Source organism: Amblyraja radiata, chromosome 20 (genome assembly GCF_010909765.2).
Source record: "Amblyraja radiata isolate CabotCenter1 chromosome 20, sAmbRad1.1.pri, whole genome shotgun sequence".
Classification (NCBI taxonomy): domain Eukaryota; kingdom Metazoa; phylum Chordata; class Chondrichthyes; order Rajiformes; family Rajidae; genus Amblyraja; species Amblyraja radiata.
Window position 1 is genome coordinate 33,596,309 of NC_045975.1, and position 16,012 is coordinate 33,612,320.

General features: G+C 43.3%; 1 protein-coding gene and 1 long non-coding RNA gene across 6 annotated transcripts in view; both read right to left on the minus strand.

Moving 5' to 3' along the window:
• Window positions 1-16,012, minus strand: part of phf21a (PHD finger protein 21A) — a 212,023-nt gene that overhangs the window by 64,267 nt on the left and 131,744 nt on the right. The window lies entirely within an intron of this gene.
• On the minus strand, window positions 1,201-10,447 carry LOC116984824. The gene is made up of 3 exons (XR_004415127.1): window positions 10,437-10,447; window positions 10,104-10,106; window positions 1,201-1,328 (listed from the first exon to the last, which is right to left on the minus strand). It is a non-coding gene; the product is annotated as an uncharacterized LOC116984824 (long non-coding RNA).

Consider the following 16,012-nt stretch of genomic DNA (forward strand, 5'->3'; position numbering starts at 1 on the left):
CTGATGTGAGGGTGGGGGGGGGGAAGAAGAAAGGAAGAGGCGGAGACAGTGGGCTGAGGGAGAGCTGGGAAAGGGAGGAGAAAGCAGGGACTACCTGAAATTGGAAAAGTCAATGTTAGTACCGTTGGGGTGTAAACTGCCCAAGCGAAATCTGAGATGCGGCTCCTCCAATTTACGGTGGGCCTCACGCAGGCCATGGAGGAGGCCCAGGACAGAAAGGTCGGATTCAGAATGGGAGGGGGAGTTCAAGTGCTGAGCCACCTGGAGATCAGGTTGGTTATTGCGAACCGAGCAGTAGTGTTGTGTGAAGCGATCGCCAAGCCTATGCTTGGTCTCACCGATGTAGAGCAGCTGACACCTAGAGCAGCGGATGCAATAGATGAGGTTGGAGGAGGTGCAGGTGAACCTCTGCCGCATCTGGAAAGGCTGCTCGGGTCCTTGAATGGAGTCAAGGGGAGAGGTAAAGCGACAAGTGTAGCATTTCCTGCGATTGCAAGAGAAAGTGCCAGGAGAGGGGGTGGTTTGGGTGGGAAGGGACAAATTGACCAGGGAGTTACGGAGGGAGAGGTCTCTACGGAAAGCCGACAGGGGAGGAGATGGGAAGATGTGGCCAGTGGTGGGATCCTGTTGGTAGACAAAAACGCTGGAGAAAATCAGCTGGGTGAGGCAGCATCTATGGAGCGAAGGAATAGGCGACGTTTCGGGTCGAGACCCTTCTTCAGACTGATGTCGGGGGGGGGGGGGGCGGGAAAAAGAAAGTAAGAGGTGGCGACAGTAGGCTGTGGGATAGCTGGGAATGGGAGTGGAAGAAGGGAGAAAGCAAGGACTACCTGAAATTGGAGAGGGCAATGCTAGGGTGTAAACTACCAAAACAAAATATGAGGTGCTGGTCCTCACTCTGGCCATGAAGGAGGCCCAGGACAGAAAGGGCAGATTCGGAATGAAGGGGGGGGGGGAGAGCTGAAGTGCTGAGCCACCAGGAGATCAGGTTGGTTATTGCAAACTGAGTGGAAGTGTTGTGCGAAGCAATCGCCAAGCCTGCGCTTGGTCTCACCGAGGTTGATCATACGCTGAATAATCCGACCACATTTTTGTTTGGAAGTGGAAAAAAATAATAGAAAATGCATTCATTGCAACGTGTAAAAAGAGCTGAGATACTGTATAATAATTTTGCTGCATGTCATTGTGGTATATCATGTCTTGATTGGTGAATATGTTTAGTTTGTGAATTTATTTGAAGCAGAAATAATATGTGAATACTTCATTGAGCATAATTCCGACTGGTAACTACGCACTTCGTCCGAGTACATTATCGCATGCGTCATGCACTCGCCGTCTTAGATGACCACCTAGACTGTCATTTGGCAACCTAAAAAGCGGCCTAGGTTGCCTGGCTAGCAACAGAGAAAAAAAAGTTAAGTGAAGCCCTGCGGGGGTGAAAGGCGTGCGTGTTTGGCTCACAGATGTGTTTAGTTTAACATTCTGAGGGGCGTGCCGGGGTTTGCACGTTGGTTGCAGAGGCGGGCAATGTCCCCCAGTCCCTCCCTCCAGTCCGGGGCGGAGGGATGGGGGTGTGGAGGGATTGAACCTAGCACTGGGTAGTTCTTGTCGAAACGGGGTGTCCGGGACCTGCAGTGAAGCTGCGATAGCGAGTTCCTCTCTCCCCATCTGTCTCCCTACCCCTCGCCATCTCTCTCCCCATCCGTCTCCCCATCCCTCTCGCCATCTCTCTCCCCACCGCCTCGCCTTTACCCGCGGACGGGTGTCGCTCTGTAGGAAGGAACTGCAGATGCTGGTTTACACCAAAGGTAGACACAACGTGCTGGAGTAACTCAGCGGGACAGGCAGCATCTTTGGAGAAAAGGAATAGGTGACGTCTCGGTCAAGACTCTTCTCCAGAGATGTTGCCTGACCTGCTGAGTTACTACAGCATTTTGTGTGATGACCAGGGCAGTTAACCGACATCCCCTGGATAAGGCGAGAGGTGCAGCTGACGGTCCCCAGCCCGTAGGGGAATGGGTTACTCGGGAGTTGGAGAAGACTTGAGCTGGAGTTGGTGCTTCTTCTCCGTGTTGGCTGTAAGCCTGGGGCTGCCTCTGCTCGGGGCCGTTGTCCCGTCAGTCCAGGGTCACCCCGGCCATCTCCGGCCGCCCCCAGACAGGGATGAGACACTCGGGAGGACAGGGATGGTAGTGAGATTCCGCTCATAAATCTGCCTCCTGGGATCATGCAGGAGTGGGGTGCGTGGTTCGCCACTGTATAATAAGCCTGTATAACCCGGGAGGGCAGCCCGAGTGCGAGTGGAACACATACAGCCAGGCTGAGGGGGACCGGACCATGATTCATTAGATTGTCACTGCTGAGATTTCTGCATGGACCAGTGGAGAAGGGAGAACTGGTGTCACTAACTCCTGCAGCAATTCAACAGCGCTTGCAGTGCCGAAGACCCGGTTCGATCCTGACTACGGATGAAACACAGGTCTGTATACACGCAGCAGCTCAGCTGCCGAGAATGTTTATCTCCAGTGACCTATGACCTGGGCATGCGCAGTCGGAATATCGAACTCGCTTATTCCCTCATCCTAATCATTGATATACAGGTATATTCTGGAATGGCATGGCCAGAAGCTTCACAGTGAAGGCTCTTAATGGAGTATGATCAAATATCCTGCAAGTGCTGATTGAAATATAACTATTGACAAGATTTTGGAAGATATACCCCATTCAGTGATGGTAAATTAGTAATGTTGAAAACAAATGTATTACATGAGAATAACAGCTCAAATCCTAAAAACAAGTTTGTGGCATCCTCTAACCATACAGAGTAGCAGCTCAGGAAATCACAGGGAATTTACATTGAATAAATTAAAAGACATTCTTAAAGAACCACCATTCTCTACTTATACTCCTTAATCACCGTTGTCATGGATTTTTTAGTTTCACTTTTCTGTCATGCTTTGATTATTCAGTGAAATAGCAGCAAGGCTTGACTTGTTTTGTGAGAACACATGATTCTAAAGGGAAGTGAGTTTGCCAGAAAATTGACATTCTGAGCTACCAGTTAACAGACAACACAGCAAATAAAGTAAACCTGTTCAATCACTTCAAATCATTTTTGAAACCTTACTGTCAACATTTTTCTCAGCACTTGAAATTTGGTCAAGATACTTTTTATAATACCATTAATATATCCACTGTATTTTTATTCATGGTTTTTAAGACTTTAAAGATTTGTGTGAAGTTGCAGCATGCATCAACTAAAGATTTCCTTACGAAAACATAAGTTAACAGCTACTTCTCTGCATTCTGAATCAGTAAAGATGACATAAATACTAAGTATGCATCGGTAAGTTTAAGTTGATCCATTAAAAAGGTTAAAAGGGAATGGTTAGGTTCATGACGTAATTAAATTAAGCTTGAATATAAACTTGAATTATAAGATGTCCCATGACTGACTGGTATTCGTCAATTTTATACAAAACCTTCATTTTTCTGTTTGGTTGAGATTTTACTTTTAAAGCAGTTTTTGATTCAAAACAAAATAATGGAAATCTAGTTGTATTAAAGATTGTGCAGTCAGCAAACACACCAGCTGCGTGCTACAGTGCCCTCCATAATGTTTGGGACAAAGACGCATGATTTATTTATTTTCCTCCGTACTCCACAATTTGAGATTTGTAATAGAAAAAAAAAATCCCATGTGGTTAAAGTGTAGTGTCATATTTTATTAAAGGCCAGTTTTACACATTTTGGTTTCACCATGTAGAAATTACAGCTGTGTTTATATAGTTCCCCCATTTCAGGGCACCATAATGTTTGGGACACATGGCTTCACAGGTCCTTGTAATTGCTCAGGTATGTTTAATTGCCTCCTTAATGCAGGTATAAGAGAGCTCTCAGCACCTAGTCTTTCCTCCAGTCTTTCCATCACCTTTGGAAACGTTTATTGCTGTTTATCAACATGAGGACCAAAGTTGTGCCAATGAAAGTCAAAGAAGCCATTGTGAGACTGAGAGACGAGAATAAAACTGTTAGAGACATCAGACAAACTGTAGACTTACCAAAATCAACTGTTTGGAACATCATTAAGAAGAAAGAGAGCACTGGTGACCTTACTAATCCCAAAGGGACTGGTAGGCCAAGGAAGACCTCCACCGCTGATGACAGAAGAATTCTCTCTATAATAAAGAAAAATCTCCAAACGCCTGTCCGACAGATCAGAAACACTCTTCAGGAGTCAGGTGTTGATTTGTCAATGACCACTGTCCGCAGAAGATTTCATGAACAGAAATACAGAGGCTACACTGCAAGATGCAAACCACTGGTTAGCTGCAAAAATAGGATGGCCAGGTTAAAGTTTGCCAAGAAGTACTTAAAAGAGCAACCACAGTTCTGGAAAAAGCTCTTGTGGACAGATGAGATGAAGATTAACATATCAGAGTGATGGCAAGAGCAAAGTATAGAGGAGAGAAGGAACTGCCCAAGATCCAAACCATACCACCTCATCTGTGAAACACGGTGGTGAGGGTGTTGTGGCCTGGGCATGTATGGCTGCTGAAGGTACTGGCTCACTTATCTTTATTGATGATACAACTGCTGATGGTAGTAGCATAATGAATTTTGAAGTGTATAGACACATCCTATTTGCTCAAGTTCAAACAAATGCCTCAAAACTCATTGGCCAGTGGTTTATTCCACAGCAAAACAATGATCACAGACATTCTGCTAAAAGAACAAAGAAGTTTTTCAAAGCTAAAAAATTCTTGGGTCAATCACCCGATCTGAACCCAATTGAGCATGCCTTTTATATGCTGAAGAGAAAGCTGAAGGGGACTAGCCCCTAAAACAAGCATAAGCTAAAGATGGCTGCAATACAGGCCTGGCAGAGCATCACCAGAGAAGACACCCAGCAACTGGTGATGTTCATGAATCGCAGCGTAGCGTAGGAATGCAGCATAGGTTCACAAGGTTAATTCCCAGGATGGCGGGACTGTCATATGTTGATAGAATGAAGCAGCTGGGCTTGTATACTCTGGAATTTAGAAGGATGAGAGGATATCTTATTGAAATATGGGGTTATTAAGGGTTTGGACACGTTAGAGGCAGGAAACATATTCCCGATATTGGGGGAATGCAGAACCAGGGGCCATAGTTTAGGAATTAGGGTTGGGCCATTTAGAATGGAGATGAGGAAAAACCCAGAGAGTTGTGAATCTGTGGAATTCTCTGCCTCAGAAGGCAGTGGAGGCCAATTCTCTGGATGCTTTCAAGAGAGTGTTGGATGGAGCTCTTAAAGATAGCGGACTCATTGGATATGGCGAGAAGGCAGGAACGGGGTACTGATTGTGGATGATCAGCCATGATCATATTGAATGGCAGTGCAGGCTTGAAGGGCCGAATGACCACTCCTGTACCTATTGTCTATTGAATCACAGACTTCAAGCAGTCATTGCATGCAATGGATAGGCAACAAAATACTAAACATGACTACTTTCATTGACATGACTTTGCCATGTCCCAAACATTATGGTGCCCTGAAATGGGGGGACTATGTATAAACACTGCTGTGATTTCTACATGGTGAAACCAAAATGTATAAAAATTGCCTTTATTAAAATCTGACAATGTGCACTTTAACCACATGTGATTTTTTTTCTATTACAAATGTCAAATTGTGGAGTACAGAGGCAAATAAATAAATGATAGGTCTTTGACCCAAACATTATGGAGGGTACTATATGTTGAGGCAGAAATGCAGCATCAGCCTCGCCTCAATGATGGGAGCATAATACCAATCAGAGGATTGCTGGTTCATGTCTTCAGAGACTTGCATACATCTATTTTGGATAATATTCTGATGCAGCACAAAGGAAATACTGCACTGTTGGCTTCTTTTCAGATGGAAGTCTAAACCAAGGCCATCTTAAATGGATCTGAAATAATTTAATGGACCCAAATGAAGATGGTAAGGATTAAATTCTTGGAAAGTTACATTGATCATTCACAATTCCATGGAAGATCAATTATTTTATTTTATTCAGAAAAACTGAACTTCTGACAAATCGAGAGCAGAAGAATAAAACTGAACAAACTAGACAAATAGAATAAAGAGTGCATTCCCTTACCCGACAAAATAATTTAATAAATAGTTACCAGGGTCTGATGAATTAACCACAAAAATTAGCAAGTGTAGAACAGCCCCACTAACATATGTTCAGACTTTCCAGTAGAGGGAGTTCCAATATAATAATTCATAGCACAATAGTTTCTCCAATCAGCAAAAGCCTCCTAAACCACTGTAACTTTGCTAACATTTCAAATAGGAAATTCAAGTGCAGGAAGTCACCAAACAGCCAATGTGCGATTATTAGTAGAAACACATTTTTTCCAGAACACAGAAAAGTACTGTGCAGCAAGGAACTGCAGATTCTGGCTTAAACCGTAGACACAAAATGTTGGAGTAACTCAGCGCAGCAGCGGATCTACTGTGCAACTAATGAACCTTAAGCTTCAGGGCCCCTAATCCCAGGAGGGCCCCAGAAACGACATTAGTCCAGATATTCTTCCGATTTAAATCGGAATTCAGATTTTTTCTTTTCCTATAAATGGATCTGATTTTTCACCTCGACTAAACCCCTCGCCTCGACTAAACTTCACCTCACACTTAAACTTCAACTCACTAAACCTCGTCTCGACTAAACTTCACACTTCACATAATCCCCGCCTCGACTAAACTCTGAGGGGCTGCGGCCGCCGCGGACGGGGCTGGGTCTCAACGTCAATGCGCGTGCGCCCCTCCCACCGGCTCTAGCGGGCATTGCGCATGCGCCGCTCTCCGTGCTCGGCCCTGGCCCCTTGGTTGGAGCCGTTCCGCTCACGTGAGACGCCGCCAACGGCCGGGGAGGGGCTATAAATAGCGGGAGCGGGAGATAGGCGGCGATTAGTTGAGGCGCGGATTAGGAGTAGTTTAGTCGTGAGGTTTAGTTAAATTGAAGTGGGGTTAAGGTGTGAGGTTTGAGGGGCGAGGTTTAGTGAGCTACGGTTTAGTCGAGATGAGGTTTAGTTGTGAGGAGAAGTTTGGTAGTGAGGTATCGTCGAGGTGAGGGGTTTAGTGTGGCGAGGGGATTAGTCGAGGTGTAGGTGTGGGGAAGTGAGCGTAGGTGAGGTGAGGAGAAGTGGGTGTCTTGAGCTCAAGAAGGGAGACCGAGGTGCTGCTGAAGGATACAAGAGAATCCTCCAGAGAATTGGCCTCCACTTCCGCAAATTCACAACTGTGTTTTTTCTCATTTCAGTGCTGGGCAAAGAGACATTTCAGGTACCATATTTTTTGTAAAGTTTTTTTAGCTGTATGAGGCCATTTATTGAAACATATAAGATTATTAAGGGTTTGGACACGCTAGAGGCAGGAAACATGTTTCCAATGCTGAGAGAGTCCAGAACCAGGGGCCACAGTTTAAAAATAAGGGGTAGGCCATTTAGAACAGAGATGAGGAAAAACTTTTTCACCCAGAGAGTTGTGAATCTGTGGAATTCTCTGCCTCAGAAGGCAGTGAAGGCCAATTCTCTGGAGGCTTTCAAGATAGAGGTCACAAAGATAGCGTAGTCAGGGGATATGGGGAGAAGGCAGGAATGGGGAACTGATTGTGCCATGATCAGCCATGATCACAGTGAATGGCGGTGCTGGCTCGAAGGGCCGAATGGCCTACTCCTGCACCTATTGTCTATTTCCAGCCAATACTTCCTACTTTTTTTCTGCAGGTGAATATCATGCTTAGTCCACATTGCTTAAAACATTTAGATTTACTTACTGTATGAGAAGGGGGTTTTGAAAAATAATAAGATTAATAAAAGTGTCATTCAATACAAAATAATATTTAAAATTAAAATTAAAAGGTTATTAAAGTATCATGTAGGCTTGCCGTGAACGAATAAACTTTCAATTAAGGATGTTTCATTCTAAATAGATTTAAAATAACATAATTATAAATAATTTAAAACACTATTAACATTTATGACAGAAATTATAATTTGTGGTGATCTGTCGTGGAACAACACCATTGAAGGAGATAACAGTGTTACCGAGACCTCGTTGCTGTATGCGAAGGGGCCCCCATAACAGGTCAAGCTTCAGGGCCCTAAAAATGTAGGTCCGCCACTGACTCAGCGCAACAGTCAGCATCTCCGGAGAGAAGGAATGGGTGATGTTTCGGTTCGAGGCCCTTCTTCAGACTGAAAGTCACAGGAAAGGGAAACAAGAGATAGAGACGATGATGTATAGAGATATAGAACAAATGAATGAAAGATATGCAAAAAAGTAACAATCGTTGTTTGCTATAGCTAGGTGAGAACGAAAACTGGTGTGACTTGGGTGGGGGAGAGATGGAGAGAGAGGGAATGCAGGGGTTTCTTGAAGTTAGAGAAATCAATATTCATACCCCTGGGTTGTAAGTTGCCCAAGCGAATTATGAGATGCTGTTCCTCCAATTTGCATTTAGCCTTACTCTGACAATGGAGGAGGCCTAGGACAGAAAGGTCAGTGTGGGAATGGGAAGGGGAATTAAAGTGTTTAGCAACCGGGAGACCAGGTATGTCCAGGCGGACTGAGCAAAGGTGTTCAGTGAAACGATCGCCCAGTCTACATTTGGTTTCACCGATGTATAAGAGTCTACATCTTGAACAACGAAAACAGTAGATAAAGTTGGAGGAGGTGCAAGTGAACCTCTGCCTAACCTGAAAGGACCGTCGGGATCCCCGGACAGAGTCGAGGGAGGAGTATAGGCACAGGTGTGGCATCTCCTGCAGTTGCAGGGAAGGTACCTGGGAAGGGGTGGTTTGGGTTGGATGGGATGAGTTAACCAGGGAGTTGCGGAGGGAACAGTTTCTGCGGAAGGGGGAAAAGGGGTGGAGATGAGAAGATGTGAATAGTGGTGGGATCCTGTTGGAGGTGGCGGAAATTTCAGACGATTATGTTTTGTATGCAATGGCTGATGGGGTGAAAGGTAAAGACTAGAAAAGTACTGCATAGGAACAGGCCCTTCTGACTATCAGGTCTGTGCTGAATATGATGTCAAATCAAACTAAACTAAGCATAGAGCTCCACTTCCTCCATATCATATCTAAGAGCTCTTAAACTCCACTATTATATCTGCCTCCACCACCACGCTACCCATACCCAAAATAATTTCTCACACATCTCCTTTAAACTTTGCCTCTTTCACCTTAAAGTTATGCCCTCTAGTCTTTAGTCTAGAACTATACACAGTACTCCAAATGCTGCCTAACCAAAGTCCTATAAAGCCACCTTTGTGTCATACATTACATTGTATGCCCATCAATGCCCTGACCAATGAAGGCAAACACAGCATAGGCCTAGTTTATCACTCTATCTAATAGTGTTTCTACTTTTTGGGAATTAAGCACGCACCCCAAAATTACTTGGTACATCAATGCTGTTCAGGGCCGAAACATTAATTGTATACTTCCCCCTTATATTCAACCGCCTAAAAGTGCACCATCACATACTTGCTTGGATTTAACACCCTGCTGTTTCTTACCCCATTTCTGTAGCTGATCTATATCCCACTGCATACTTTGACAGTCTTCTCACAGTCCACAACATCAGCAAACCTTGTGTCATATATACACACATATATTCAAACAATACAGGTCCCAGCACAATCCCTGAAGAACTCCACTGGTCACAGCCTGAATAACGCAATTCCACCACAACTCTCTGTCTGTCTTCTATTTGTAAGCCAGTTCTGCATCCATACAATGCACTGTCAATCCCCTGCATCTTAATCTTCTGGATCAGACTTCCATGGGAGACGTTATCAAATGCATTACTAAAAACCAATGTAGACAATATCCACCACCCTAACTTCATCGATCACCTTCGTCACCTTCTCTAAAAAGTCTATCATGTTAGCAAGAAATGACTTGCATCGTACAAAGCCATGCTAACTGTCCATAATTAGCCCATTCATTAATAAATCCCCTCCAATAGCTTCCCTGCCACTGACGTGTGGCCGATAATTCCCTGCATTCTTACTGCTTCCCTTCATAAACAAAGGGACAACAATAGCTACTCTCCAGTTTTTCACAACCTTGCCTGTAGTGACAAAAGATGCAAACATCTTCAATGCCCTTGCAATCTCCCTTTCTGTTTCTTTCAATAACCTGGGATATATCCCATCAGGTTCTGAGGATGTATCCACCTTCCTGCTCTTCAAGACCATTAACATCGCCTCCTCCTTACCCTAAAACTGACTGAGTATATTAGTATTCCCCATACTGATCTCATTTCCTGTGCCCTTCTCCTTGATGTATATAGATGCAAAGTACAGTAAATCCTCATTTTACTGGACCCCTTTATTTCTGTTACATTGGATGGACCGCTATCGGTGAAGACAGACATCAATTCTGAAAATTGTCACTATCTTCAATGTTGATTGAGGAAAATCGTATTTCAAGATCAAGACTTAGCATACAACTCATGGTCTTCTATGCAGTCATATTCCTGTATATATGAGACCTGTACTACCTACAACAGACCTTTGAAGGCACTGGAAAAATACCACCTGTCTCCAAAAAATCCTGCAAATTCACTTGAAGAAAAAACAAACCAATGTCAGTGTCTTCTCCCAAGCCATCATTCCAAGTTCGAATTGCGCAGTTTGTCTAAAATAGTGTATTTGTATGTCAGACAAGACTCCAAAAACAAACACTATTCTGAGCCTGTCATAGAAGGTAATTACCAAGAAGACAGAAAAATATTCAAGAATGTGCTTGTTTCTTTGAAGTGCACCATCCCTACTAACAACTAAGAACCTCTGATCCAAGACCACTTAAAATGGAGAAGGAGCATTCAGTGTGGTGTTTTGAAGTTTACGAGATGTCGTTAAATACAGGAGAGATGCCGCAAGACTGGAGGGTGGCAAATGTTGTGCCTCTATTCAAGAAGGGATGCAGAGAAAATGCTGGGAACTATAGGCCAGTGAGCTTAACATCTGCAGTTAGAAAATTACTAGAGTTAAGATACAGTGCATTCAGAAAGTATTCAGACCCCTTCACTTTTTTAAACATTTTTTTAACGTTACAGCCTTATTTTAAAATGGATTAAATTCATTTTTTATTTTCAATCTACACACAATACCCCAGAATGAAGAAGCGAAAACAGGTGTTTAGAAATTTTTGTAAAGTAATTAAAAAGAAATAACTGAAATATCACATTTACATAAGTATTCAGACCCTTTGCTAGGACAATCAAAATTGAGCTTAGGTTCATCCTGTTTCCATTGTTTATCCTTGAGATGTTTTTACAACTTGGAGTCCACCAGTGGTAAATTAAATTGATTAGACATGATTTGGAAAGGCACACACCTGTCTATATAGGGTCCCACAGTTGACAGTGCATTTCAGAGCAAAAACCAGGCCTTGAAGATGAAGGAATTGTCCATAGACCTCCTAGGCAGGATTGGGTTGAGACACAGATCTGGGGAAGGGTATAAAACAATTTCTGCAGCATAGCAGGTCCCGAAGAGCACAATGGCCTCCGTCATTCTTAAATGGAAGAACTTTGGAACCACCAGGACTCTTCACAGAGCGGGCTGCCTAGCCAAACTGAGCAATCTGGGGAGAAGGGCCTTGGTCAGGGAGGTGACCAAGAACCTGATGGTCACTCCAACAGAGCTCCAGAGATCCCCTGTGTAGATGGGAGAACCTTCCAGAAGGAAAACTATATCTGCAGCACTCTACCAATCAGGCATTTATAGCAGAGTGGCCAGACGGAAGCCACTCCTCAGTAAAAGGCTCATCTTCTTCTTTTGTGTCCTTATGCTATATAGTGGCTCGCCACTGCTGTACACATCGTTGTGCATAGCTGTGCATCGACGCTCCCCATCCAACCTGACAGAACTTGAAAGGATCTGCAGAGAAGAATGGGAGAAATTACCCAAATACAGGTGTGCCAAGCTTGTAGCGTCATACCCTAGAAGACTTGAGGCTGTAATCGCTGCCAAAGGTGCCTCAACAAAGTGCTGACTAAAGGGTCTGAATACTTATGTAAATGTGATATTTCAGTTATTTCTTTTTAATTACTTTGCAAAAATTTCTAAACACCTGTTTTCGCTTTTTATTATGGGGTATTGTGTGTGGATTGATGATAAAAAAAAATTAATCCATTTTAGAATAAGGCTATAACATAACAAATTGTGGAAAAAGTGAAGGGGTCTGAATACTTTCTGAATGCACTGTTCACAGGCATTTAGACGAACAAGGGCTGATTAGGGATAGACTACGTGGGAGATCGTGTCTCACAAATCCAATTGAGTTTTTGGAAGACGTGACCAAAAAGGTCGATGAGCTGTAGATGAATATAGACTTCAGCAAAGCATTCGACAAGGTTCCGCTTTGTTGGCTGCTCTGGAAAGTTAGATCGCATGGGATCCAAGGAGAGATAGCTAAATGGATAGAAAATTGGCTTCATGGAAGGAAGCAGAGGGTGATGGTGGAACGTTGATTCTTGGTCTGGATGCATGTGACTAGTGGTGTGCCGTAAGGTTCGGTGCTGGGCCAGTTACCGTTTGTCATCTATATCAATGATTTGGATGAGAACATAAACGGCAAGATTAACAGGTTTGCTGATGATACAAAAGTGGGTGGTTTTGCAGATAGTGAAGATGGTTGTGGAAAATTGCAGCAGGATCTTGATCGATTGGTCAGGTGGGCTGAGGAATGGTTGATGGAATTTAATAGAGAAATGTGCAGTGTTGCATTTTGGGAAGTCTAACGTGGGCAAGACCGACACAGTGAATGGTAGGCCTCTGGGGAGTGTTGTAGAGCAGAGGGATCTAGGAGTGCAGATGTATGGTGTATGTAACGTTTGGCATGTTGGCCTTCATCAGTCATAGTATTGAGTATAAATGTTCGGAGGTCATGTCGCAGTTGTGTAAAACATTGGTGAGGCCGCATTTAGTTTTGTGTTCAGTTCTGGGCACCATGTCATAGAAAATATGTCGTCGAGCTGGAAACGATACAGAGAAGATTTACAAGGATGTTGCCTGGGCTAGAGGGTCTGAGCAAAAGGAAGAGGTTGAGTAGGCCTGGACTCTATTCCTTGGCGCGCAGGAGGATGAGGGGTGATCTTATTGAGATGTATAAAATCATGAGAGGAATAGATCGGATAGATGAACAGAGTCTCTTGCCCAGAGTAGGTGAATCGAGGATGAGAGGACATAGGTTTAAGGTGAAGATTTAATCTGAGGGGTGACCTTTTCACACAAATGGTGGTGTGTGGAACAAGCTGCGAGAGGAGGTAGTTGAGGCAGGGACTATCCCAACATTTAAGAAACAAGACAGGTTTGGAGGGATATGGACCAAACCAGGGCAGGTGGGACTAGTGTAGCTGGGAGGTGTGGGCAAGATGGGTCAAAGGGCCTGTTTCCACATTGTATCACTCTATGACTCTAAGTGCAAGGTGCTGCATCAGGAGCACATATGAGTAGTGCACCACTTCACAAACTACTCACTTGCCTGCCCTGTCAGCCACAACTTTCCCCATTTGTGAGTCTGTGGTTCCCACATTGATCTCATTAGCACAAAACCCGAGTGGAAACGAGTCGTCATTAATCCCAAGGCATTGCCTATCGAGAACTCCTCCACCAAATCATCCTGTAGTTACAAAAAGTTTAATTGAACAACTAAATGCCACCATGTAGCTATTGATAGGAACCTTTACACCCACTCCAACTCACGTGAAAGGGAGAAGGCAGCGAGTAGGTAGCAGAGTGGAAAAACACACACTGACTGTCCGCCGATCAGAACCACCTCACGCTCACCAAAACTAAATGGCTGCCAGAGCTGACCTTTGTGGCCTGCCATTCTAATTGCAGGGGTAGGGGAAGGAAACACGAGCCAACCCATTCAACATTAAAACTACCGTAAAATTGTTTAAAATCACCTTAGCCATCCTGTGAAAAGTCAGCAACATATATGCAGTGATCACAAATCCATGATCCAGGTGGAAGGATCTCAGGACACACCCAGAATAGGGAACAACAAGCTCATCTTTGAATTGACATCAGCATTCCTGGATTGCCTGAAGACAGTGCTCAACCAAATCTACCCGAGCCTTAGATATATGGCCACCTGCATTACAATTAGAAGCTGGAGGACCCAAAGCACACTGTGGCTGACTGCTCCAAACCATGGAATGCATGATATCAACTCCCCAAGTAGAGACTCCACATTCTCTACTTTGTTCATTAGGAGATCATTTGACTGCACAGATAACTGGACATTTTAGAGGCTTTTCGTGCCATGAAAGAAACAGAGAGATATGATACCGATTTATTTCCACTAACTACCCTTCATTCATCACCCCTAAGAAATGTCAGCATCACCAGACTCAGCAATAGTTTCTTCCTCTATGTTATTAAGCTTCTGAATTATCCTTTCATAAGCTTAGGGTACTGTCTGATTCATCTCTACCCCATTGAGGACACTGGACTTTGTCCATGGAACTAATTTGTTACAATGCTGAGAACTATATTCTGCACTCTGCATCTTTCTCTTTGCTCTATCTACTGTATTTGAGTTTGACTTGGTTGTATTTAAGTATGGCATATCTGATCTGTTTTGATAGTATGCAAAACAAGGCTTTTTACTGTACCTCAGTACACACGACAATAGTAAGCCGAAACCTAGAAATTCCTATTAGGTTGGGAGGAGGAAAACACATGCTTTTTGTTCTTTACAAAACAATGAATAGCATCAGTTTTGTTCCAGCTTTTGCTGGTGTTTAATATTTAGATTAGTGCCATGTATATTATTTAAATGTTTTAGCAAATAAATTATTTGAGGATTTCAATTATGAAGAATTAAGGGTCTGAACCCCAAGAAAACCAGTGAATCTATTTCATTTTGTTTTAAGGGATGTGGTGTGTAATCAGCACACTCCTTTGAGGAATATAAAGCAAGAATAAAATAACTTAAGCAGGCAGTTAGAAAGGCCAAAAAGAACATGAAATGGCTTTCTGTGGGAAGGAATTGCAGATTCTAGTTTACACTGAAGATAGTGTGTCAGGCAGCGTCTCTGGAGCAATGGAATTAATGGCTTTGGTGAATTAAATTAAAGAAAATCCCAAGGTTATTTATACCTACGTTACAAACAACCAGGAAGAATAATGGACTGTTCAAGGATAAAGGAGGGAATGTGTCTTGGAGTTAGGATATAGGCGAGTATGACCTAATCAAGTAAACCTCTCATTATAACGGACCATGTAGGGGGAATTATGTCCGTTATTGCCAATTGTCAGTTATAACCAAATAAGGTGTTATCATTGTATGTAGTTGAAACAAAGAACTGCAGATGATGGTTAATACACAAAACGATACAAAGTAATGGAATAACTCAGCAGGTCTGGAGGAGATTTTGAAGCATCTTTGCTTGAAACTCTATTGAAGGACAGTTTAGTGTAACAGGGAGAGGTTGGCCAACAACCAACTTGTGGATATTGAATTTCAAACTCATCCCTCATGCTTCAGTGAATGAATCAATGAATACTTCAACTACAAGCATCACCTGCACACAGCTGTTCGACTATTGAGACTCCAGTAAAGGTGGTATACATACTTGCTTATGTTGCTCCTTCATGTGCTGAAGATCATGCCCATTTTGTCATCTCATGAATGTAACTGCACACACCACAGAAAAGTATACAGAGGTGCTCCGTGTTTGGACTATGCCACAGCATTTCAGTATACTTAAAAACCAGATTCACTCTAGCCATATCTTTTGACTGATTTTAGGTTGATTTAATAACTATGTGAGAGTACCATCTAATACAATGTCGAAGTTTCTAAGGGAAGCTCGAGGGTAAGACTCCTTTCACAGAAGTTTTTTTTTCCCAGCCTCTATTATTCAGACCTTATCTTGAGTGTGCCTAAGGCGCCAGGACCAAATGCAAATTGCTTGTGAACATTCTACTTCCTTCCTCTAGCTTTGATGCTT